Source organism: Halichoeres trimaculatus, unplaced genomic scaffold (assembly GCF_033239565.1).
Source record: "Halichoeres trimaculatus isolate MK-OKI-2021-1 unplaced genomic scaffold, fHalTri1.1 fHalTri1_scaffold_19, whole genome shotgun sequence".
Lineage (NCBI taxonomy): Eukaryota > Metazoa > Chordata > Actinopteri > Labriformes > Labridae > Halichoeres > Halichoeres trimaculatus.
Window position 1 is genome coordinate 2,846,600 of NW_027437197.1, and position 24,940 is coordinate 2,871,539.

A 24,940-nucleotide genomic window follows, 5' to 3' on the forward strand; every position below is an offset into this window, starting at 1 on the left:
GCTATAGGGCACTTGTCAGTCATGTGACTCTCAGCTGCGCCTCTGATTGGGCGAGCTTGCGACCTTAATATCCTTTGAACAGCTAAATAAGAAAACAATTCACCACAATACAGTGGGAGTTGGTGGAGTTAAATTAGCGACTCAGACAGGAGACGTTTTTTGAACCAGGCTGTAAAAAGGTTAATTTCTGCTTTTAAAACAGCTTTTTTTGGCTCGGTGTGTTTGAGACAAACTCACGCAGAGAAACAGAGTTTTCAGCTTGTCAAATGTGGGTTTGGCGTGCCTCGAGACGCACTTATCGGCAGATTTGCCCAGCGCGTGGTGACGAAAGTATTATTCAAAAATGAATCTTCAGATCTTCGTTTTTTAAATTGCTCAGCTCGGTGTGTACAAGGCTCTGCCACCGAGTCCCCTGGATCAGGACTCCTTTCAGACAAAGACTGAACAGGGCGGTTTCAAACCCACCAGACTGAGAATCTTTGAGCCATAAATCATGAAAAGCTTCTTCAGAGAGAAACACAAAACTGAGCGCCACACGCTTTAAAGCCTCTTTCCAATTTCCCTCATTACTATGCACAATTATTTACACAGCAGGATGCTGCAAATCTAATCAAATCTTCTGCTCTGTCAGAGGAGCATGTGTCGTCAGAATGAGCAATTTTAACAAGCAACGCATCGAGCAACATGCATGAAGAATGTGTCACTGGATAAAGACGAAGCTCTGCTGTTCTGCTGTGTGACGGCGTGCTGGTTTGTGCGTTTGGCGTTCTCTGATGGGCATATGGAGGCAGACTCGGGGGCTATTCCACCGACACGTCTCCCAGGAGGAGTAACAGTCAGGAAGCGGCAGCGTGCAGGTATCAGGCTCGCCACAAAGACGCCTCAAATGGAGACAAATGTGGGTCACTTCCAGAACAACCGCACCGCCAAATTTAGACCGCAGCTCCTCTTTCTTCTGCTCCCAGCATCTACAAACCTTCACTCTGTCCAACGCCAACATTCACCTTCAGAGCACAAAGCGAGTGTGGAGAACAGTGATATCGCAGGTGCTGGTGAAGCCGTTATCAACAGTCAGAGCAGCCCGCTCGCCGTAGGGGGTGCGTTCACTGAACACCTGCTGTTTTGCATCTGAAGAGCTCCTGCCATCACAAACAGAAACGTGCTGAAACGTTTAACACTGCTGAAGACTTCCTCCAAAATTCAGACCCTGGAAAATCAATCAGTTGTTGACGTTAACGAGCATGTGCATTAATGCTGAAGTGTATATTTACAGTATGTGATCAGTGCCAAACTGACCATGTTTAAATCCGCTCTAACGTTCATTAATAGCTCTCTGAATACTGCTGTGGCTGCCAAAAGCCTGCAGGAGCTGCACAGGCCGTTCAATAGAGACGTTCATGCCAAAAGAGCTATTACCTCCCATCACAGCTCTGCACACACATCCGCTCAACTTTGCTAAACTTTGACCAGCGAATGTGCTGACCTCTGCGAGTAAAGAGAGCAGGCTGATAACCGTCAGGGTGACGAGGGGAGGAGAAGAGCTCCACCTCTCTGATCTCTCCGGTTTGAAGACGTTGATAACACGAGAGAGAAATTTATTCGTGGTTTCATCAAATCATGGAGCTCAGACAGCAGGCGCTGAATTATTGATCTGGACTTTTATGATGTCGAAGCTGCTGTTTGGGAAAGGAGAACTGCACATGAACCTGAACCAGTCGTATCAATTTATTATGGCGAAAGTGTAGGCGTTCACGACATTCGCTCGGGCAGCGAAAAGAAGATCAAGGCAGGGAGCCAGTTTGGTGGACGTGGGGTCGGGAAACACTGAAAGCAGTCAGAGGGGTTCAGGTTTGCTGCTCTGACCCTGATGAGTAGATAATCAGAGTGCAGGGCCAGGTGTTTATTTTTAAGAATGAAACCATTATTCAGCTGTGAAGTTTTCCAAAAGCTTCAGAATTTTCAGGAAACATTATTTTCAGTGACACAAAACTGTAGTTTCATGTGGACGATAGGCTTAAATGTATCAACATATATGCAGTTTCCCAAATACCCATGGCCTCATGGACATGGTTTCCCCTTTGGGATAACTTTCAGGAACCTCCCCATCTTTGGTCCCCAGTTGTGTCCATTTTCCTCTTTTCAGACAGAATGACTCAGCCAAAGGAGGACATGGTGGACTTTTTCACCAGTAGACCCCAAACTTTAGACTTTGGGTTCAGAATCTCTCTACATGAGCCGGATCTCTCCGCCAGAGGAGCTCTGTTAGACCCGTAAGCCGGGCATACACTGGGTGACTGTCTGCTGGTTTTGAGCCAATTTGCCGATTCGGACAACTTTTCTTTGGATCGGGACAAATTTCAGCTCAATCATGTGTCGTGCTTCGTGTAGTATACGAGGGGCAACAATGAGAGACTGACACCTCAAACATGTTTGAATTCCTGGTCGCTTCTCGTGAAGATATCACTTTGGATGAAGTTAGTCTAGTTCTGACCAAAGACTGTAAAAAAATGGGCGGCAAAAACTGCTCCCCCTGGTGACTAGAGGTGTGTTAAAAATATTGATACGGCAATACATCGTGATACTTTGACCTCTGATACAATACTTATATTTCAACTCTTAAGATTAATATTTTTGTAAAAATAGAAATTCATTTTTTAGCTAAGATGGAAGTCAACTGTAATACGACTTTAATACTTCCACTGCAGCAGGTGGCGCTGAAGAGCTACTTTACTGTATGTTGCTAATAGATGGTATAATAAATATTCTCTTTAAGTATATTTAAAATATTCAATTTCTAACCATTATAATGTGGTTTTTTGTTGCACTGAGCAGGCCAGGACGCCAAAGACATCAATGCTTTCCTTGATATTTTTAAGTTTGAGTATTTTTTTTGATTTCCGTAAACATCATCTCTTTTTTTCTTGGATAACTGTGTAGAATAACACAATATATCACAATTTTGTGGTATGGTGACTGGCTGTAGTATAGGTCAAAAACTCAGTCTCCCCAGTCGTTCATATTGCTTTTAGCTCCAATTTGGTCTCCACCACCCTCTGAAGAAACATCTGGATCTATAACTGTTAAATATTTTACTTTTGTCAGTCCCCAATCCTTGAACCTGGGCTTGACGTCTTCAGAGAGGTTTTCAAATAATCTACTTTTTAATCTTCTGTCCTGTTTGTTGCATAAAGTTGCGGGAACTCCGCCTCTGATGGTTTCTAGTAGGGATTAACTGATACCAATATCTGGTATTAATATTGTTGTTATGGCCGTTACTCAATATTTTCCAATATCCATATTGGTAAAAAAAACAAAAATAAACAAACTGAGAGAGTGTGTGGAGGTAGTTCAGAGAGTATGAGTGGTACGATCGTGAGAAAAGACGACCATGGAGAGGATAAAAGGATGGAGCGCCCAAGATGAACGCGATCAAAAAAGTTTGTTTTGTCTGTTTTTTTGATCAAAAACAGGAAGTAGACATAAAAGAAGAGAGTTCACTCTTCTTAGGTAGTTTTGGTGTTTACATAGTCAGAGAAAACAAGATTATTTGGGTCTTGAAAGATCGTTCAAGATGCTCTGAAAATGGCCGCAGCTAACGAATAAATATCATCTGATACCCAAATATAGGGTGATCTCCCAAAAACTCCATCCCTGTTCACTCCATGGTCTTGGGTTTCCTGGGTAGCTGTTTACCTGAGAGTTAAAGTTTCAGGATGCTGTCAAATCAATGACACCTGATGATAAAAAGACCTTGAAGTCTTAAAGTGAGTTAAATTCTCTGTGCACACTTTGACTGCTGACTATCACCCCTGGTTTGAACATCTTCCTGCAGCCTGTATCTCAGACTTTATAATGCATGAGCCTGTGTGTGTTAGCATCCAGGTTAGCATGTCGTGTTATCAGACCCTCACAGAGTTCCTGGTGGTACCGACACCGAGGGTCGAGATGAGATGAATCCACAGAGCGGCCCTGCTTCATTCAGCGACACAGGGCTTGATAATTCATGAGGGCTCCACCGTCGGCTCAATAATTCATGGCTCTGCTGCGGGTGAGTCACGGACGAGCCTTTTACTGAGACCGGGAGGAGGAGAGGCAGTTGTGGGGTGCAAACTCAATAAGAACTTACCACACCATTACTTTTTTAGGGCTGCTAAATTTAGCACAGCCTCCATGACTCAGGGGAGGAGAGGAAGGAGGGTGAGACAGCTTTTAGTGTTGAGTTAGTAACCAGGGGAGGCCGCAAGCATGAAGCATCGTGAGCCGTCAAACGCAGCAGGAAGCAGCGACGAGCCGGCTGCAGGCATGTCATTAGTCTGTATTATCACACACACACACAGGAGAGCTAACAGGGTGTGTGTGCAGAGCTCGTTGCTGCACAATGGCCTTTACTGTCAGCTCTCCTGGGAGCAAACAATGCATTCCTGTTGCGACGACGGATGGAGAAGCTCACGTATAGAAAGAGAGGAGGAGTTAATGCAGGGCGTAAAATAATCCTCTGCCAGCGCGGTTAACGGAGGGTGATTGTTTGGGCGAGCACAGGGGCATTGTGGGGCACAGAGCGTGCTTTTGATGCCAAGCAATCAATAGAGTGATGGGTGGAGGGCGACGGAGGCACAATGCATAAAGGAACTCGGTGACACACATCCAGACTCGACACACTGAACTATTTTACACCATTAACCCAGCTTCAGCCCGCCGTCATGGAGATAACCGTGGTAAATATCTCCTCTTCGCTCCTCGTTTCGCTTGGTTTACGTTACCTGTGGTGCAGACACACACAAACACCTCAGTGTGTTGTTCCTGAAAGCAGCACTTTGTTCTTAGTTGTGTTAACCTCGGAGCTGAGGAGACCGGCGACGGCAGGGGAGGCGTCCCACATTCCTGACCAAAAAAAAAAAACGCTGCCTCACTCGTGACGTGTGTCAGTATGAGAGTGCACAATTCATGTCCCTGGAAACACAGCAACTTCTGTCGTTCTATGAGAAATGGTTCCACATCATAAAGCTGGAAACCATTTTTACCTCGACGTTTAAACCCGGGATGCCCCACTTTGTGTTCCTGTCTCTCTTGTACTTTTCAACCAGGAACTAAATCCCTGTTTCCATCAAGTGGTTCAGCTCAGTTCGTCTCAGTACTTTGACTCCAACTGGGACGTGTCCCCAAATTACCGGCATGTACCATCTCACTTTTTGGTTTCCTTCTGTTAGGGCACCAGACATGCCGATCTGACCCCAGAAGATGGAGCTGGACTCTGACCATAGACTGAAAAAAAAATGGACGTCATCTTGCTCTGCTTGAAGTGAGGTCGCCACAAAAACAGCTCCCCCTGGTGGCTGGCTGCAGTATAGGTTAAAAAATCCATCTCCCCAGTCATTCCAGATGGGCTGTGGTCAAACTTTAAAAAATTAATACACCTGGTAGAAATGTTTCTCCCGTCTGATTGTTGTGGTGATTTGAAGATATTATTTGGCTGTCTTGTATTCAAGTCCTCTTTTTTCTGAAAAGTTTTATTTTCATTTGTTATACGAGGTTAAAAACGAGGTTTTACGTCACGTTAAAGGATGATTGACAGCTGACGTTCTTGTGTACTTTTTTCGGGGATTGTAAAATATGTCTGAAGGTAGAGTCAAGAAGTGATTAGACTCTCGAAAGAAACAAATATTTATCATTTTTGTCACCCAGCTCCACTCAGATTCTCCCAGAATCTCTCACAGTCTCTGCTGCACAACGGATACCAATGGCGGCGCCTGTGACAGGGAATTTTGGCTTCAAAACCGTACAATGATAAATGGCAGAGCCACGCTGTCCACTCTATATACAGGCTATGGATCAGACTTAGAGTTGCATGTAAACATCTTAGTCAGACTGTGAAAGAACTCAGCGTAGCACAACAAGGGGCCGTTTATATGACAACGGTTTTAGGGTGAAACGCAAAAGTTTTGTTGCGTTGCAGCCTCGCGTTTACACGAAAACGGGGTTTCAGCCAACTCAAAATGCAAACTTTTGAAAACAGCCTCCAGAGTGGGAATTTTCTGAAACGCTGCCTACACCGTTGCCGTGTCAACAGTAAGCCAGTGTTTTCAGTGGAAACGATGACGTCACACTCTATTTCACGCTTCACGCATACAACAGGACAACAGTACGGTTGTTATGATAGTCGTAGTCTACCATGTTGAGCTTGTGCTGCTCAATCTGATGAATCTGTGACTGTCTTTAACAAAATGAGCATCTGTTGCTCCACTTCTGCTCTTAGCATTCACCAATACACCAGATGATCAGCTCAACTCTACTTCAGTGGAGATCTACCAAAAGCTGCTTCTGGAAAAGACAGTTATAGCACCACCTACAGGCCTGTCATGCTTACTACAGCGTTTTCAGTTCTACATTCCTGTGTAAACGCAGATTTCTTTACTGCGTTTTAGCAATTTCAGGTGAAACATTGTCGTGTAAACGGGCCTTAACACTAGTTCAGTACACATGCAGCAACACTAGGGGTGGAAGAAAAAAATCAATTCACCAATATATCGGGATTTTTTGTATGACAATATCAAAATTAGTATTCTTTGTCAAAAAATCAATTTATTTCCAAATTTAAATTTTTTATTTCAGTCTTTGTTTATAAACTGGATTGGAAAATAGTTCCCACTTTTCTCCAGCAGGGGGCAAAATGCTTCCCTCTGACCTATGTGATAATTCTTTGGGAAAATATGGCTCCTGATAGAGTCTGTAGACATTATTTTCACCATCATCATCATTATATAACTTTTTCACCTGGTCTGGTGTTAAAATATCAAACTAAAAATTGCAAACATTGTAAATATCGGAGATTCCAAAAATCATAAAAGAATTGAATCGCGAGAAAGCATACAAATCTGAGACTTGCAGGCCCCCCCTTTCAAAGATACGGACATCTTGAAAGTTTTACCCCCCAGTAGGGCCATTATCAGGGATTAGATCAGTTGCCTAAGCTCATGGTGTGATGCATTTGTACTTTGGAAGTTGAGATTTATGAGTTCTGAGTGGGAAATTTCTACTGGAAGGCTTTCATAGATAAACATCTTTCCCACTCCACACTTCCCAGTTCCTGCAGTTGAAAAGCACCTTTATGAAACCATCACCCATCAAACTCCTCACAGGAAGCTGCTTCAGAAAGACCTGACACTCATCCTGAACGGAAATCCAGGTCTTGGTATCAGAGCGACGTACGTCATGTGTATATTTTATGAATTAGACCACGCAGCACTGAAGCAGGTGACCCGCGATGAAAAGAGGAATAAATGGAAAACAGGGCACGTAACCATCATGACCCATTTACCTCCATTATTTCATTTTCCATCAGCTCCGTTCTCGATCATTACAGTATCTACATGTCATCTGTTACGTAAAGAAATGGCTCTGACCTACTTTCTGAGAGGTTTTTGTGAATGGCGCTGCATGTGACGACAGCGTACTGTATGTGCGCCCCCCCCTTGAGCTCTGCATTGGCTCATTTAAACCCCCTATGGGCCCAGAAGAGTCAACTATCATAATCAGCACGCCTGCAGCTGCACGGAGCTCTGAATGAGCCCTGCCCTCCTGATGGGAAGCCCTGAAATCCAATTTCCCTGTCAATCCGACTCACAGCGCTCCATACCGTCCCTCTAATAGCTGAATCTCTCGTGCACCATCTACATGTCTCCCTCATCAGCCGGCTTTGATGCCACAGATCTGGTTGGAGCATCTGCTGGCTGCTAATTCGCCTTTCATCATCATTTCACCCACAAATATACACTAAACCGTTTCCACAGCTGAGATATCGCCTCGGGACGGCGTGAAAAGGTGCACGTTCTCTGAAAACACGCAGCTCGATTTCATCTGCCAAGAGGAACCAGCATGCGTCTGAATCAGTATTAGCTCAACAGGAAACTGCCAGTAAATCTGCAACTCTGCAACATGACCGGGCTTCATCCATCTGCGAAAATGGCAACTCTATTAATATTCAGACTGAATTATTTGCCTGAGTAGATGCTGTAAACACAGAGTCTTTGACACATCCGTGCCTCTGTGATTTCTTCTTTTTTCTCAACGCTCTTAAAGACTCTGAGCAGCGTGGGAGGTGAAATAAAAGATCAAACTAACTAACAGAAACAACAGATTTGCACAACAAAAGCTGACGATGCTATGACAGAATATTCAGGCAGGATGAATCTCAGCGACCCTGTTCTCAGCTGATTGAAGGTAACACGCGTTGCAACTGTAGGACGCAATTATTCAGCATGAGGTCAGTGAGGGCGTGAGCGTTATGCAGCGACGGCGACATAACCAGGGTCCAAGGAAAGGGCAAGGAGGTCACTGCTCTTTGAATAACAGTGCTTGGAAAAGTTGTTTTAGGAGACCACCATAAAAGTAACGTAAAAACTTTCTTTCCATACAGATTAACTAACAAAGTAAGGCAGTGGTCCCCGACCTTTTTCGCACCACGGACCAGTTTAGTGTCTGACAATATTTCCATGGAGCGTCTCTTCTTCTGTTTCCTCACTGGCCCTTTTACCTTGCCTAAAGAAACTTTCCAAAGTTGTTTTTTTGTCTATTTTGCTAGCTTGGGAGGTTTGGCGTCAAGAATGAGTCATAGACAGGTGTGACGGAGAAAATCTGATCATTTTTCAATATAAAACATCATAATTTTCATGTGTGGCCCAGTACCAATTGACCCACGGACCGATCCACGGACCAGGGGTTGGGGACCACTGAAGCAGGGGACTACTTCTTCAAGAAGGAACATGTAACGAGCAAACACCACTTTTTAAAAGTAACTTCCCCAACACTGGTGATGGCACACATGCACGGTTGCAGGCTGATGATCGCTCTTGCAAAGATTTTATTTATTCCTTCAATTGCAAAAAAATGAAAAAATAAATAAGAAATTAAAGCTGCATTTTGCAGAATTGCACTGTGGCGTAATGCATTCACCTAAAAATAAAAAAAGTCCCATTTTTAAGACATCACCATCACATAAAAACCTGAAATCCTGAAAATCTTTAACCATCATCTCGATGAAGAAGTCCCTGATTAGCAAAACAGCAAAAGCATGCAGCAATGAGTCATGCAGCAGGGCCTCATGGGAAATCCTTGTTTTAAGAGATAGTTTGTCATAAAAACAGGAAATTCTAAAATAAATAAATTCATGTTTTTATGAGATAATTATGTCGTAAAAACAAGAGGTTTCACCATAAAATTAGAAACACAAACAGGTTTTATTGCCAAGTTTATTTACACCTACAAGGAATTTGACTTGGTTTATTGGTGCTACTGTAATAATACAGAATTATGCTATAGGCTCCATAAAATAATATATATCATAAAAATTCATATATAACAGAAGTTATATATGACTTCTGAAGTAACAGAAGTATAAAATTTTTTAAGAAAATTAAAAAATTTAAAACTAAGAAATAAAAAATATACAATGTGCAAAGTGGAGCTGTAAAATAAGTCTAGTGGGCGTAAATATAAAGTATAAAGTACTCTTTCATATTTTTTGATACAAAACTTATTTTATTTATTCATTTATTTAATTTGCTTTGATTTTTTTTTTTATTATCATTACCAAATTTTTCAACAATGGTCAGAAATGTTATACTTGTCTTACTGTTTTTCCTTTTTTCTTTTTTTTAACAAGTTTCAATTTTTCATTAAATAAAAGCTTAAATACAAAAAATTCCCTATTATATCAGTAAATTTATGAATGGGGGATTTTTTTTTTATTGCATTAGAAGAATACAGACAGGAAGTTGTTATCTATTCACATTATTTAGGCAGGGTTTATAACCTGTTCTGCAGCTGGCCAGCAGAGGGAGCTCTAAATCTTTTGGCCTCAGAGCTCAATCAGCTCATATGGTTTCCATGTTCATATACTGAGTTTAAAAATAGATAAAGCTAAATTATTGCTTTAAATTTTAAGGAGAACATTAATCTAAAAGTGTTGTCCTGTTTCCTGTGCGCCTAACACTTCCTGTCCCAGCTCCTTTAACAAATGCTGATTATAACGTCGGAAAATTGTAACCAAGAGAAAAAGGAAAAAGGACCAGAGGGGGCTCCCTAAGGACGTCGTCTCCTAAATTATAAATCTGCTTCTATTTTCATCTCCTCCTGGAGGAGAGACTCCAAACTTTAATCCACGTTTCAGCGACGACAAGAAGAAGAAGAGCGGGAAAGCAAATCAGAGGAGTCAGCTGCTAACCCACCTCTTAACTGAAGCCAACTCGCTGATTCAGCTGCTTCCAGGATAATCCTCCCCGCTGGTAAATATGTGCTTTGACCCTTTCTGGTCCAGCAAGGTGGTGGGCATTTTAACACAGCTGCACACACACACACACACACACACACACACACACACACACACACACACACACACACACACACACACACACACACACACACACACACACACACACACACACATAAGCAGGGCCCGTCTTCAATCTGTCAGGTAGAGCAGCGCCGAGGCTTTCAGGCTCATTAACATTCTGCATCTGGCTTCATCTCACACACACACACACACACACACTTACACACACACACACACACACAACCAGCACAGTCTCCTTAGAGAGAAATGTATTGTGGTAAAATGCGGCTGATTTCACTGTATGGATGGATGGAAACGTGTGAGAACAGCAGCTCGCCGTGGGGCCCGTTCTGCTCGCAGTCAGAAAGATGTTTTTGTTTATTTGTGGAAAAGATTTTTTTACTCCAGGAGCAGCGACCAGGAGGGATTTGGAGAGTGTTTCTTGTTGACTAAAAAGATTTTTTCTGGATTCTGTGCAAAAAAATCACAAAAATATAAAAATATTGGCTCAATTTTATCGGTATCAGCCACCAGAAGCAAAATCTACATCATGCATCCCTTAAAAATAGAAATTCACATCCCTTTATCTGCAGACCATAGCTGCTTCTCCTGCTGCATCCATAGCCTGACCCCCTCTGGCGTCCCATGTACGATAAAGAAGGAGACTTTTCTGACTCTGTGTTTCTACATTAATGCTGGAAATTTCTGATTCTCCTCCAGTTTTATTTCCACTCATGTGTTCATGCGTGATCCGCTCCCCCTCATCTCCAGTCGAGCCAATTATTTTTCCTTTCCGATGAATGGAAGCGAGATAAATGGACGTGTGGCCAGAGGTAAGGCGGAGTGGAACATCAGAGCGCGCGGCGTGGAGAAAGACGAGGACACTGAGGTGCAGGAAAGGAGAGTGAGGTCGTTAGCGAGGGCGAGGTGAACGCTCGGATGAGGATGGAGAGTGGGAACAGCTGGAGTCCGGGCTGCAGCTTTAACTGGCGGTTACGGCAGATGATGTGTGGAGAGGTCACACGTTGAGGGAGCTTTTACGCTGCCACAGGCTATCAGGAAGGTTAGGCTTCTTAAAAAATGAATGCAGGGACGGGAAGCTGCTCCTGCTGGGCGACTTCAAAGCGCTCTAACAGCCGCCTTACGCTCACTGAAGACACAGAAGCTTCTGGATGCAGCTAGAACAGATGTAGATTAAAGAGCAGGCTGTTGTTTCCTTCAGTTCATGTTTCCAAGTTAAGGATTACACCTTAAACTCGCTGCTTCATCCACAGCTATGGCGCTGATTGGGAATGACAACTGCAGGTTTGTAAAGCTGTATTCTAATACCTGCAGAGTAATGGACCTGAATGGATTATATGGGCTAATCCAGGTAATAATATTATTGGATGAAGGCTTCAGAGGAAGAGTTATACCTCTGAGAGAACACACATGCTGGAAATGAACGCTGGGACGGAGTGAAACATGAGAAATGACGAGTGTCTCATATGAAAAAAGGCTAAAAATATCATTTTGTAATTGTTTAAGAGTTAGGTCCAATCCCAGCTGTCAGCTGTGTTTTTAAGGGTCAAAGCAAAGGGGTGAAAACACATCTTTAGGGTCAATACCAGTTCTACCCCTTTGAGCCATTTACATGACAACAATTTTAAGATAAAACGCAAAAGTATTGTTATGTTTCATCTGCTTGTTTACTCAGAAACAGCGTTTTATCTGACCTTAAAAGCAAACTTTTAAAGAGTGGATTTTTTCTGAAACCTTGAAGTCACCGTTGTCATGTTAAGAGCAAGCCAGAGTTTTCAGTGGAAACACTGACGTCACGCTTAGAGCATGGGCATAAAACAGCACAGGGCTGGGTATTACTAAAAACATCATGATTTGATTCAAATCACTTTGATTCAATTTTATTTAATTCAGTTTGATTCAATTCAGTTCGGTTCAATGGAATTCTATTCAATTCGAACCGATTCGTTTCAATTCAATTTGATTCATTTCAATTCAATTCCGTTCTATTCGATTCCATTCATTCAATTCCGTTCATTTGATTCCGTTCTATTCGATTCTGTTCAATTCAATGGGATTCAATTTGTTTTGAATCGATTCGACCAGATTCCTTTCTGATTCTTTAGGTTGTGATTAGATTCCATATTGATTTAAATGCTTCCAGATTTGATTTTCACGCCATGTGAACACGTGGTATGTTAGCTCATGTTTAATTTGATTAAATTCAATTTGATGTAATTCACTTTGCTTCAATTTAATTCAATTCAATGTGATTTGATACCTTTTAATTTGGTTTGATTCAGTTCGATTTGATTCAGTTTTATTCAATTTGATGTAATTCAATTTGATTTGATTTGATTTGATTCTGATTCTATAGGTTGTGATCAGATTCGATATTGATTAAGGTGCTTCCATTTTTGATTTTCATGCCCATGTGAACACATGTGGTATGTTAGCTCATGTTTGGAGAAATAAAACAACCCAAATGTTGGACTTTAAAGATGAAAGAGCTGGCTTAATGCTTCTGCTGCTAAAGCTGCCATTTTGTTGTTGTTTGCTCTAATGCAGCGCCTGTTAATACAACACAAATGACCCCCCCCCCCGCCCACTTGCCAGGAGGTGAATTGATTTGAATTAACTCAATTCAATTGGATTAAATTCAATTTGATTCAATTTGATTTGATTCAATTTAATTCAGTTTGATTCAGTTCGATTCGATTTGATTCGATTCAGTTCGATTCAATAGTAAACAATTTAATTCAATTCAGTTTGATTCAATTCAATTTTGTCAGATTCTGATACTTTAGGTCCTGGTTCGACCAAATATTGATTTAAAAAAATTGATTTTCACACCCATGTGAACATGTGGCATGTCAGCCCATGTTTCGGAGCAATAAAACAACCCAAACCAATCGTCAGACTTTAAATCTGAAGAAGCAGGCTTTTCACTGCTGCTGCTGCTTTAGCTGCCATTTTTTAGCTGTTTGACCCCCCCCCCACTTGCCAGGAGGTGAATCGAGTCAAAGGATTTGCTGAATCGATATCGAACTGGGAAAGGAAATATTTTGATGCATCGATTCAACATTTTTACCCACACCCTGTTTTTACATTTTGGGGTGAAACGTCGTGTCAACATCTGACAAACCAGGATCTCACTTAAAACCAAGGGGTATGACGAATTTCCCACGATCTGGATATTTTTTTAATCAGATATCCAATTTTTTGCCTCTCCACATAAACATTAGTCATGTTTTAAATTGTTGGTTGTATTGTGGAATCGCTCGTTATAGCGATCTAGCTAACACTGCTGTAGCAATAGATAGAGCTAATATTAGCTACACCGATATCAGAGCAGGGTGACAGACTCAGTCTTTGATCAGAAAGAAATAGAGAATGGATTCTCATGGTTTGGGAATAAAAGTCTGTGACTTCATCACACATGAAAAGCTGTTTCTCATGTATGAAGTCACATGTGGTGGCTGCATGTGCCCCTCACGTGTTCAGTGGGGACTTTACTTGAGATTAACCTGCACGTGAGGATGTTTTGATGTTTCTTTGTCTTCCTCAGAGTCAGGCCAAGTTTGGATCCTGAAAACTCTCGGACAGACTTTGGAAGTTCGACGATGCTAATGAATGATACTTCCGGGGTTTGTGGGTTTAACGACTGTCACAGAGATTTTGAGATAAACTGCAAACGTTAAATCAAACCGCTGAGGCCTGAACATCTCTGGTCTGGTGCCTCCGTCTGCATACCAAACACCCTGAGCGGCTTTTCATCTCCAAGGCTGAGAGACGGATGGTAGGAATCTGTGTTTGTTTGTGGAGAAGAAGTCAGATAAACTATCCATGTCCTTCACATCAGACGGGTGGAGCAGGAGTGTGTGTGTGTGTGTGTGTGTGTGTGAGGGGTCTCTCAGCAGAGGCAGCCTTGTCAGACTGACAGAGCGGTGATGCTAAGCGCTTGTATTAGCATTTTATCAAGTGACCTTCCTGCTCTCCAGCCCGCCGTTTACTTCCCTGCTGCAGCCTTCACTCATCCTCAGAAAAGCATGAAACGGGGACGCCGTCGCTCTCACTTTGAAACATATTCACATCTGAACTCACAAAGACGCGGCCACATCTACACGCTTCATCCCCTCGCAGTGTAACAGGATATAATTAACTGTTTCAGCTTCTGCAGCAGCGTTTCTCCAGGCTGTTTATTGTCGCCTCAGCTGCCTGATTGTTAATTACTCCTCTGGTAATTAGAGCCTGTCCATAATTGGGATAGGGACTCCTGACTGTCATCAACCCACAATGCCCTTTGTTGATTGTTCACACACACACACACAGATGCTCATACAGAGGGACACACACCGTCGCTCATGCAGCTGTGACTGATGTTGTAACACGACACAAGAGGCTGAGTTACAGTTTACTCTGCAGGAACAAAAGAGGATCTCAGGGGACGACGGGTTCAGCGTTCGAGGGTTGAAGCTCATTCTTCATCATCATCATCATCATCACTGAGCTCATTTTTTCCTGCAGATGTAATAAAAACTGTGAATCAGACCTTTCTTTGCAGCATCAAGGCCACATTCTTGGAAATCTCCTCGTGCTTTCGTTCAGCGGTATTCGCGGCGCTCTCGAATCAAGGTGGCGTTCTCGTCATCAAGGCTGAGAGGGCTGAGTGCCTTTTGACTGACGCCTGAGACTTCATCACTCTGCTTTGTGCCGTTTTAGATCATGTGACCCAGACTCAAAGCAGGAAGTAGGAAAGTTTTTATGAACAGACCTGGAAATGTGTTTATTTCTGCTGTTTTAATCTGTTTTTGTGAATGGGTGTATGTGTGGTTTGCTGTGTTTCTGCAGCCAGCCCCTAGTGGACACTTCAAGGAGTGCAGTTTCATTTCTTAAAACTAGAGATGTGACGATCTGCATTTTTTGCCCCCGGTATTTAATATTGCATATCGGCCAATACCGAGTCCCAATCGGATTTTTGGGTTTGGAGATAAACTTTGCTGTTTTGTGTCCTAACAACACTGAATAGTAAAAAATAATAGTTAAAGCTTATTTAGTCCTTTTAACTTAGTCCAGCTAGTTTTGAAAAAACCCTCTGGATCCCAAACCCGTTGGCAGGATCAATATACCACTAAAATACAATAAAAATCACTTTATTAAGTCTTTTAATGAAATTTGCGGGTCAAAATGTGATATTTAATGACCAAACCTGTTCTAAGTAGAGCTTGTGAATGTAAGATCCTGACCTAAAACGAGCTGTTTGGATTTTGGGGATTTGCCGACATCAGCGATTCCCTTTTTTGACCAATCAGGAGCAAGTCTGACCTGATTGGTCCACCAGAGCAGATACCACCAAACCCCCTTTCCAGCTGTAGAGGAGAATGCCAAAGTTGAAGAGCCATCACTGCTCTGTTTTTGGCTGTAAACAGCCACATAGTTCCATGCACAAGCTTCCCATCTCTGAAGAAGACAGACTAAGTGTCTAGAGTTCATTTATCAGGAAATGTTCCAGCTACACTCAGTAAAACTGAGCATGTGTGTGCTAGTCACTTCACGGCCGACTGCTTTTCCAACTTTGGACAGTCCAACAGAGGGCTAGCCAATAGACTGGTCCTGAATCCAGGCGCATTACCAACCATCCTCCAACAAACCTGGGACCCTGGAAATGTGAGTATTTTAAATGCTGTGTGCTGTGGAGCAGATGGAAGAGCTTTTCCTCAGTGTCCCCCCTGTCTCTGTGTTAGCTTCAGGATGCTAACTTTAGCTGCAGTTAGCCTGTTGTTTTAGCCTGTAATGTTACGGTAAACGAGCTTCTCTGTTTTCTAAACATTGTGCACTCGGAGCTCGTGGCGCCGCTCTCAGTGACATGGAAGAGCGGGGTGGTATCAGCGGTGGCTCATTTACATATGGAGGCCACGCCCACTAAATCAGAGCATTCTGAACAGAGGGGCTATGAGAGCCTGGAAACAATGCTGCTGTGCTGGATTTATTGGCTTTTTGGACCAAAACATGTTACTACCATTTCATGAAGACACCAATGATCCATTACTCACTAAATGTGTCTGAAAAAAATATATTCGGTGGACAACTTGGAGGCTGCCCTTTACGCATCTCTCTGAGACGGTGAAAGACTTTGAACAGACATATTAGACACCAAAGGGACTGCAGTTTCACTTCTTAACACCACATGTTGCTGCTTCATAGCGCTAACATTTCAAACTAATCATCGATAAGTCTGCTCTGTCCATTACTGTGCTCTGTGGCACAAAGCGTCTAATAACACGCAGCTTTAATCCTTTAACGAGCAGTAATAACGATTACTTAAGAAAATGGAAGTCAATGAACTAAAGAAACACCTGATCTCAGCCAATAAGTTAATGGAAGCTAATTACAAAGTCCGGCCAAGCTGAGCGAGCTCCAAAACAAATGCAGAGCATCAGGAGGACGAAACCTTACACATTAACTCCAGAGGGCCCCGGGGCCTCGGTATACCTGCCACGCTTTCCTGTGGGCTTACCCTGACATCGACCTGTCTTATTAGATCAAACGTTATTGACTCTTTGCTCGGTGTGTGTGTGCGTGTGTGTGCGTGTAGGTGTGTGTGTGTGTGTGGAGCAGGAAGCTGTAAGAGTCCGCAGGTCTACTGCCTGACCTTTTATCACATCACCTCCCTGATTAAATCCCCGTAGAGCTCAGATAAGAAGCAGCAGGGCTACACACTGAGGAGGGAAATCTCTGAGAGGTTTCCTGAGAGTTCGACATCAGAATGTTCGTCACGTTTAAAGTTAAAAAACACAAGTGCAGATCATTTCATTAATTAAAAGAAAATCAGAACTTCAACTGGTGTTTTGGAGTTCAGAGTGACCATGAGTCAGACAAAGAGGCACCAGTTAACAGGGTCACACTTTCCACTAAAACACCGGTGACATCTCTGGCTGTGAGGTCACAAGAGTGGGATTTTAACTGTTTTAAATCAAAATATATAAATGCAAGGATCCATATTTTCATAAACATACCTCAAACATGTATCTATTTATTTCTTCAATTATTTTTATTTATCTTTTTAACCTATCTGCTGTTTTAAATTACTATTATTAACTATTTATTTTTATTCATCTTGCTCTAAGCTTGTACAGCATTTATTTTATCTTATAATTTCATACATTTAGATATTTGTATATTTTGTAATTTCTTATATCTTATAATTCTGTATTTTATACTTTCTATTTTTAACACTTTTTGAAGGGAGTAGCTGTAACTGAAAGACGTCTTGTGTTGTATGTCACCTCGGACAAAAGCATCTGCTAAATGAAACTGTAAACTGTAAACTGTAAAAAGCAGTTTCCCCTCAGGGATCAATTAAGTATTTCTGATTCCGATACAAATAAAGTTTAACTTGTTTTGACTATTAGAGACATCAACTCTGGAGGAATGTAAATAAGATTTTGTGTGATCAAATTCTGAATTTAGGCCCCGTTTACATGACGCCGAAAACGGTCGATTCCGCAAACATTTCGTTGCGTTTTGGCCTTCCGTTTAGACGAGACCACAAACTTTTGAAAACGCTCCCCAGAGTGGAAAGATCTGAATCCGCTCCCCCATCCAGCTTCGTGTAAACACAGAGCGGAGCGTCTCAGGGTGAAACGCTGACGTCACCGCATGCGCACTCGCAGTTTCAGGTGAAGGCTCCGCGCTCAGCCACATTTCCAGTTGAGCCAGTAGGTGGCGGTAATGCGCGTTATGGTTGGATTGCCGACCGCCTCACACAACAAAACGGCAGAAAAAGAAAGAACAGAAGAGGAGACTTGTCCTCCTGGAGTTGTATGAACGCGGATCGTTTTCACGCCGTCCTCATGTAAACGTGGGTGGCTTTTGAAAACGCAAAGGAAGAATCGTTGCGGGAGTCTCCGTGTAAACAGAGCCTCAGCTCGCTTCTATTCAAACCGTGTAGCGGTTCATTTGTAGTGAGAACACAAACGCCACAGCAACCGGCACAACTGGCTCATAACTGTGGCCCACACTGCAGTCATGGGGGCAGTAATGAGCTCGGTTGACAACTGTGCTGTAAGAACAGTAGAAGAAGAAGGAGTAGAAGAATCAAACAGCAGTGGAGCAGAGAAGAAATAAAGTTCCATATCTAAGTGCCTGAACCAAGGTTATGATAGTTAACTAAAACGAAACTAAAAACGAAAACTAAAATTTAAAATACATTGCAGTTAACTCAAACTAATAAAAACTAGAAAAGAAAACAAAAATGTTAAGTAAACTAAAACTGCACCTTGTGTTCACAAAACTAACTGAAACTAACTAAAATTATAGAAAAAATGTCCTTGGTTATAGTTTTTGACAATATTAACAGCCTTTAGGATTTAAATTAATCTGATACATTTTCCCAACCAATTTTATGACAGTTTTCGGCAGTTGTCAATGCCCTACAGCACCATCATAGCGACGTACTGGGACGTGCTTGTTTACTGCACTGACTGGCTGTGCGCTATGCTGCGAAAAAACATAGAGGAGCAACGAATTAGAGCATCTGTAATAGTTTAACTGCATGTGAGTCTGACTTTATTGTTACAGAGTCCAAGTTTCTAATTATTCAAACTCATATTATATTGTTTTATATAATTTATGTTTATATTATTTTTTTGTAATTTATGTCAACATTATTTTTATATATTTTTTATATTTTTTATATTAGGTTTGTATTATTTTCTTGTGTTTAAGGCAGCAGCCAACATTTCAGTATCAGCATTGACTGAGCAGTGAGCGCTATTTTGGACTTGAAAATAAACTGTAGCTATTACAAAATATTTACTCTGGCCTTTTTGAATCTTGCACCTGGCAAATAAGGTATGAAAAAACTAAAACTAAACTGAAACTAAACTAAAACTAAACTAAAACTAAGCCTTGTTGCAAAAATTAAAACTAAATAAAAACTAGAATGCCCGCTCTAAAACTAATTAAAACTAAACTGTAATGGAAAAAAAATGTCAAAACTAACTAAAACTAAACTATAATGACAAATCCAAAACTATTATAACCTTGGCCTGAACGCAGTCGGGACTCTTAAAAACTACGTATGTTGATCATAAAGTGCACACTGGTACATGAGCCAGATAAACGCTAACGAGCCACACACGTTGTTGATGCTACATGTCTGTTCTCCAGGTAAGAACATGAATAGATGAAGATAAGGTATGATTTCTGATCAATGAGAGAAAAATCACACCTGGCATTTGTTTACAACTTTGGACCGTAAAAGACTTTTACCTTGTGATGACAAATGAACCAAGTGAAAACCAGTATAATTGGATTATTTTTGCCCCTGAATTGGAACAAACTAAACGAGCCACAGGTGTGAATACACCCTGTGATTCATTTTATATTTTATTGTCCAGTTTGTGATGACCTAAGAGATTTACTTTTTAGGAAAATGTCTTTGATTAATGCCGACTTCTTCTGGTTTGATGACTGCGAAAAACTTGGATTCTGTTTCAGAAAAGGAGTAGAGTTTATCTGCACAACCAGAGAGAAAAGGCAGAATATTATTCACTACTGAGCTTAAAAAAAGACCATGGATCAGATCAACTTTGTCCATGAGGGTTCGGCACTTTTTGTGCATAAAATACAATCATATCAACTTTTCTACACTTGTATGGCTGCCCAACAAAGAGATCTTACTTGGCACGCTCTTTACAAAACTGAAAACTTCTTTAAAAAGAAAAAAACTTTTCAATTACAGACTCTGGCACAAAATTCCTCCACACATGACAGACTAGAAAATAGAAATCCAAAAATGTCATAATTAGTATTTCACCCCAAAACTAATCCATAAGTCAAGGTTTCAGTTCGTCTTAATGAGCCGATCCTCTCGGCCTCACGCCCTGCACGCCAAACGTTCTGCAGGATAAGCAGTTAGTCATTTAAAGGAGCACTAATACACGTCTTTGTGAGAGCACCCATGACAGTTCAAATGGTTTTCCAGTCATGTGACACATGTGGAAAAAAAAAAAGTCAGTTTTCATCAACTATTCATGCAAAGAGAGCCCGAGGTTCATTATCCTGCATTTCCATTCCTGGAAAACAACGAAACCGCTGTTAGTGCAAACAAGATGATTTTACCGTATTCATTAACATTAACTGATTGCAGCCTGGAAGCCAGCCAGAACTCCCATCAGCCCCAGAGGCATTTCCAGTCACGGCTTGGATGCACCTGCCTGCTGCAGCCCAGTCAACCCCAAAATGTTGCACTGAAGGACTCCCCCGAGGATGCACGAGACTCTGGGCTAATTCCCTCAGCAGCCTCCGTGTTTCATTTAGCAAATAGTATCACACAGAGGGACGACGGGAGGATGACTGAGAACTTCAAACTGCTGCGTGGTGCAGTCCTAAATCACACGTTTCAACTGGCATTTAAAAAATAAAACCCTGCAGACGCCACAGACAGTGTTTGCCTCCAGTGATGATGCACGCTCGAGGAAGTGGTGCGATCAAGAGCAGTTTTCATTAGCCGAACAAAAGTTCAATCAAGCTGAAAGGAAAGAAAATGTTTCAGATCGTTTCACAGAGCTGACGAATAAATTACTGAGCATCACCTGTGTGTGAGTCACAGGCTGAGTCAACCTGGACACAGAACAAAAGCTGGAGCAGACGAAGGCTTTCAGCGTCATGGAAAACACCCACACCTGCCTGCCAGCTCACATGAAACAATAATTATGCACATTTATGTCTAAAAACGGCTTCGATATCATCAGAATGGATGTGTCAGGAGAAAGAATAAAAATATGAACTACATCAGCGGGTCTTAATCACCAAGGTCTGCCCTTAAAAGGCCTGAGAGGGCTGGCCAATCAGAAAGAAGGGGGTTTGTGGAGCGGGGAGCCTTAAAGAGACAGCAGCTATAAAAAAAGAAATAAGTTTTCTAAAACATCAGAGAAAAATTCAACTTAAATTTGAAGCTTTTTTGTGCAGATGAGGGTTTTAACGAAGTAGGAATTACGATGTGACTCGTGACATGAAATTACCCACAATGACCATCATAACAGGCCTATAATACAGCTGTTCTGTGCTAAACCACTTCATGACAGCACTCATAGGCCTGTGCAGCCAGTTAACACAACAGGGAAGCACATTTAAAGGGACATTCATGCTTTTTTTTATCATTTCAATCCAGATATTTGGAACCAGAAATAAGATAAATGAACAGCACAGTCACACAATGCAGGAAGAAAAGTAAAATTAACTCTCAAATAAGGACTAATTTGGTAGTTTGAGTTAAAATCGAGCTCATAAATGTCAGTTTAGATTAAAACAAGGTGACCACAATCAATCAGGTCTCAACAGGAACAGTTCAGGTGCAACATTTTGATGTAAAAACACCATTTCATATTAAAATATCTGATTTTTTTATAATAATAATAAAAATGGTTCCCATGATTTTCTGCAGATTACTCACTCAGACTCAGACTTGCCTTCAGATCGCTTTCACTTCCATCAGAGACTGGAGGGTCCTGATCCGGATTCAAAGCGCAGGTTGAAGACTCGCGTCTTCTCAGATTAAAGAATCTGGACCAACTTCCAGACCCGGATCCACGTAGACCAGGCTGGAGTAACAAGAGAAAGACTGGTGTTTCTCAAGCATCGGCTCTTCGTCCCTCCCTGGTCCTGGTTTGAGGGGGATTTTCCGGAGGATCCTGGAAACGCGACCTCTTTCTTTGCTGGGGTTCTCCTTGGGAGGTGTGCTGCGTTCAGGTGCGGCGCGGAAAATCGAGACTTAGAGTTTTACACGTTGATAAAACAAGTGCTTTCTGCATTTCTCCTTTTTTTATAGCTGGAAAATATCGCAATTGAATGTTTCTTAAATCTTACAGTCATAAAAGGAAATTATTGAGGGTCTTTTTTTTTATTACTATCATTGTTGTGATATTATTTATTATACAATCATCGCCTTATAGGTCATGTTTGTCCACATGCAATTAATCAACTGATTTTTTGGGCCAGTTAATACGAATCCATCTTTAAATTTGCAGATTAAATAAGATTCATAAGTGATATATTGATATTAATTAGAGGCCTCTATGTGGTTAAACCTTTTAAATAATAATGCATAAAATATTTATGTAAGTTTACAACATATATTAAAGGTACAGTGTGGACTGAAATAAATTTTGACATTTTTTGATGACACATTTTTTATTGTAATGTCTGTTTTGGCAGGTGTAGAGTGAGAATATTTAATTCCTGGATGTCAGTGAAGGCAGCACTGGCCATAGGACAATTGCTCTCACTCCGCTCCTGATTGGCTGAAATGAAAGAAGCATGTTGTGGTCACACTCAGCCCATATGCTCCCTCCTCAGCCTCTTTAAGATCATGTTGTTGATGCTCTCAGAGAAAAGTCTGACCCTGCATGTGAGTGAAAGCTGCTGCCTCCTCCTCTTCCTCACTACTGGAAGCTTTATGAGAAAGAAAAGTGGGCGATGAAGACAAAATCCTGAACACAGTCTCAGTTGTAAACATGTTGCTTGTTTGTCAGTCAGTAATAAAACTTTTTGTCAGTCTTTGTGGGCTGTGCAGGTCTCAGTGTTTCATGGTTTAGTTTGGCCCCTTTGCCCCTCGCTGAGTAAAGACTTCTCTCCCGTCGTCTCTTTGTCTGCGCTGCTTCCACCTCATATCCTGGGATGCTCTTCTTGTTCTCGGCGGCAGTATTGTGAACTTGTGGCTAGTTGCCTGGAAACAGAAAACCTTACCTCCCACAGTCTGAGGGCAACCACAGTAACTGATATCACCAGAGGGCAGCTCCTGTTTACCCCGAGCCATGGAAACGGACCCCTGCTGGCGTCTTTTCACAGGGGATACTGGTCCGGTGAAACAGGATGCCTATTCTTTAACAATCTATCTTATTTAACACGACAGCGGCATCTTAGAAATCAGATTCTAATGACAAAAACATGGAGGATACAGCACTGAAAACCTGTGCTCTTCTCCTGCACTCAATGAACTCTAAGGCCATGATTCTTACTCTATAAGCCGGAGGTCAAAGGTTACATAGCTGACTAATATAAGCCTCCCCCGTGCATTCAACACCACTTTTTCTTCTTTGTTTTTATTCCTACACGAGCTGAAAACATCCACAAACTCTCCTCGTGAAGTGCAAGTGGACAGAGGGAGACCATGTTGTGACAATCAGCGCTAATTCACTTGCGTAATCTCACAATTCCCCCTTGTCTCGGAAGTTGATCCTTTAATGTTTGAAGGCAGCGGAGCATATGGCTTCAGCAAAGTGCAGACAAGGCAGGAATTTAAGGCTTAGGAATCATTAACAGTTTAAAGAAAGGAAAAGAGATTATTTTCACTGGTGCACAGAGACCCTGCGGCCTGTGGAGCTGCAAACTGCAGTCGCTGAGTGTCACTGCAACAGTTCATTAAGTCTGCGACTGCCTGAGCTTCAGGACCTCCTCAGCAGAGCAGTCCAAGCTAATAGGGTAATTAGGTGTACAGCTCGGCCCAGAGATGCTGCTGACCAGTTTATAAGGTAGTCAGTGATGGGAGCTGTGGGTTGAAACATAAATATCTGTTGTCACTTATACTCACTTTTAAAAAGTATGCACAAAATAAGAAGATATGCCTCAGTGTTAAACAAAAAAGTAGCTTTTTAATAGAGATTTTAAGACTAAAGACTTCCAGGTTGATGTTGGCCTTTTTAGGCTCTTACACAGGGAGGATATGGGAGTGGACAGAGCAGGAAACAGGAAGCGAGTCAGGAGTCACATGTGGGAAAGGGCTGCAGGTATAAATTGAACCTGGGCCGCCTGGTAAAGGACTACAGCCTCCAAACACTGTAGTTTTCTAAAATATCAATAGCTGAGCTGCTTTGATTGGATGATATGTTGTAAATCAAACTTTTGCAGAGTCAACATGCACAAGCATGTACAGATGCACACCTAGCTGTGCCAAATGAGTCTTATCTTATACAATATTTTTTATTTATTGATTTATTTTATTGTATTTTATTGCTCTTACTGCGTTTATTATTTTCATTGCTTGTATTGTTTTTATTGCTGTTATTGCTTCTATTTGTTTTTAATTGTTGTATTTATTGCTTTCTTCCAACTATTGTAAAGCACTTTGGTTCACCGAAGGGTTGTTGTAAAGGGCTGTATAAATAAAGAACACTTATATTTACATTTAATGTTATGATTTTTGATTGTGTAAATTCTTTGAATTGCTTTAAACATGTAAATAAAAAACTTAACCTTGCTTTCACAACATAGTTTGGATGAAATAACCCACCCAGTGATCACATAAGGTTTTATATTTCTAATTCCCGTCAAAAATCGACCAATCTTATGTTCCATGTGTTTTAACCATAGACTGTATATATATATATTTTTTTAAAGTCTATGGTTTTAACTAATTTACTCTTGTTACATGTGCATTTCTATGTTAAACTGAGTAAAAACAACTGTATTAATCACTCATGCTAATCTAAAACAGTGAAGTTTAAAAACATTAGGTCTATCTGATAACTTGCTCATATCTGATTGAGTCAGTTTAATAATTTTTCACCCTTTTCAACCTGTTTTCTACTGAATAACTCCTCAAAATCCGGG

The 24,940-nt window shown here is 41.5% G+C and overlaps 1 protein-coding gene across 2 annotated transcripts in view; it reads right to left on the reverse strand.

The window, feature by feature from the left end:
• arhgef49 (Rho guanine nucleotide exchange factor 49) overlaps positions 1-22,052 on the reverse strand; it is a 69,749-nt gene extending 47,697 nt beyond the window's left edge. The window contains exon 1 of one of the 2 annotated variants that reach the window (XM_074694796.1): positions 21,802-22,052. The gene's annotated coding sequence lies outside the window, so the exon portion shown is untranslated. Of the gene's footprint in view, positions 1-21,785 lie in introns of both variants that reach the window. The other variant, XM_074694798.1, reaches the window with a different exon arrangement.
• Between the last annotated feature and the right edge of the window lie 2,888 nt (positions 22,053-24,940).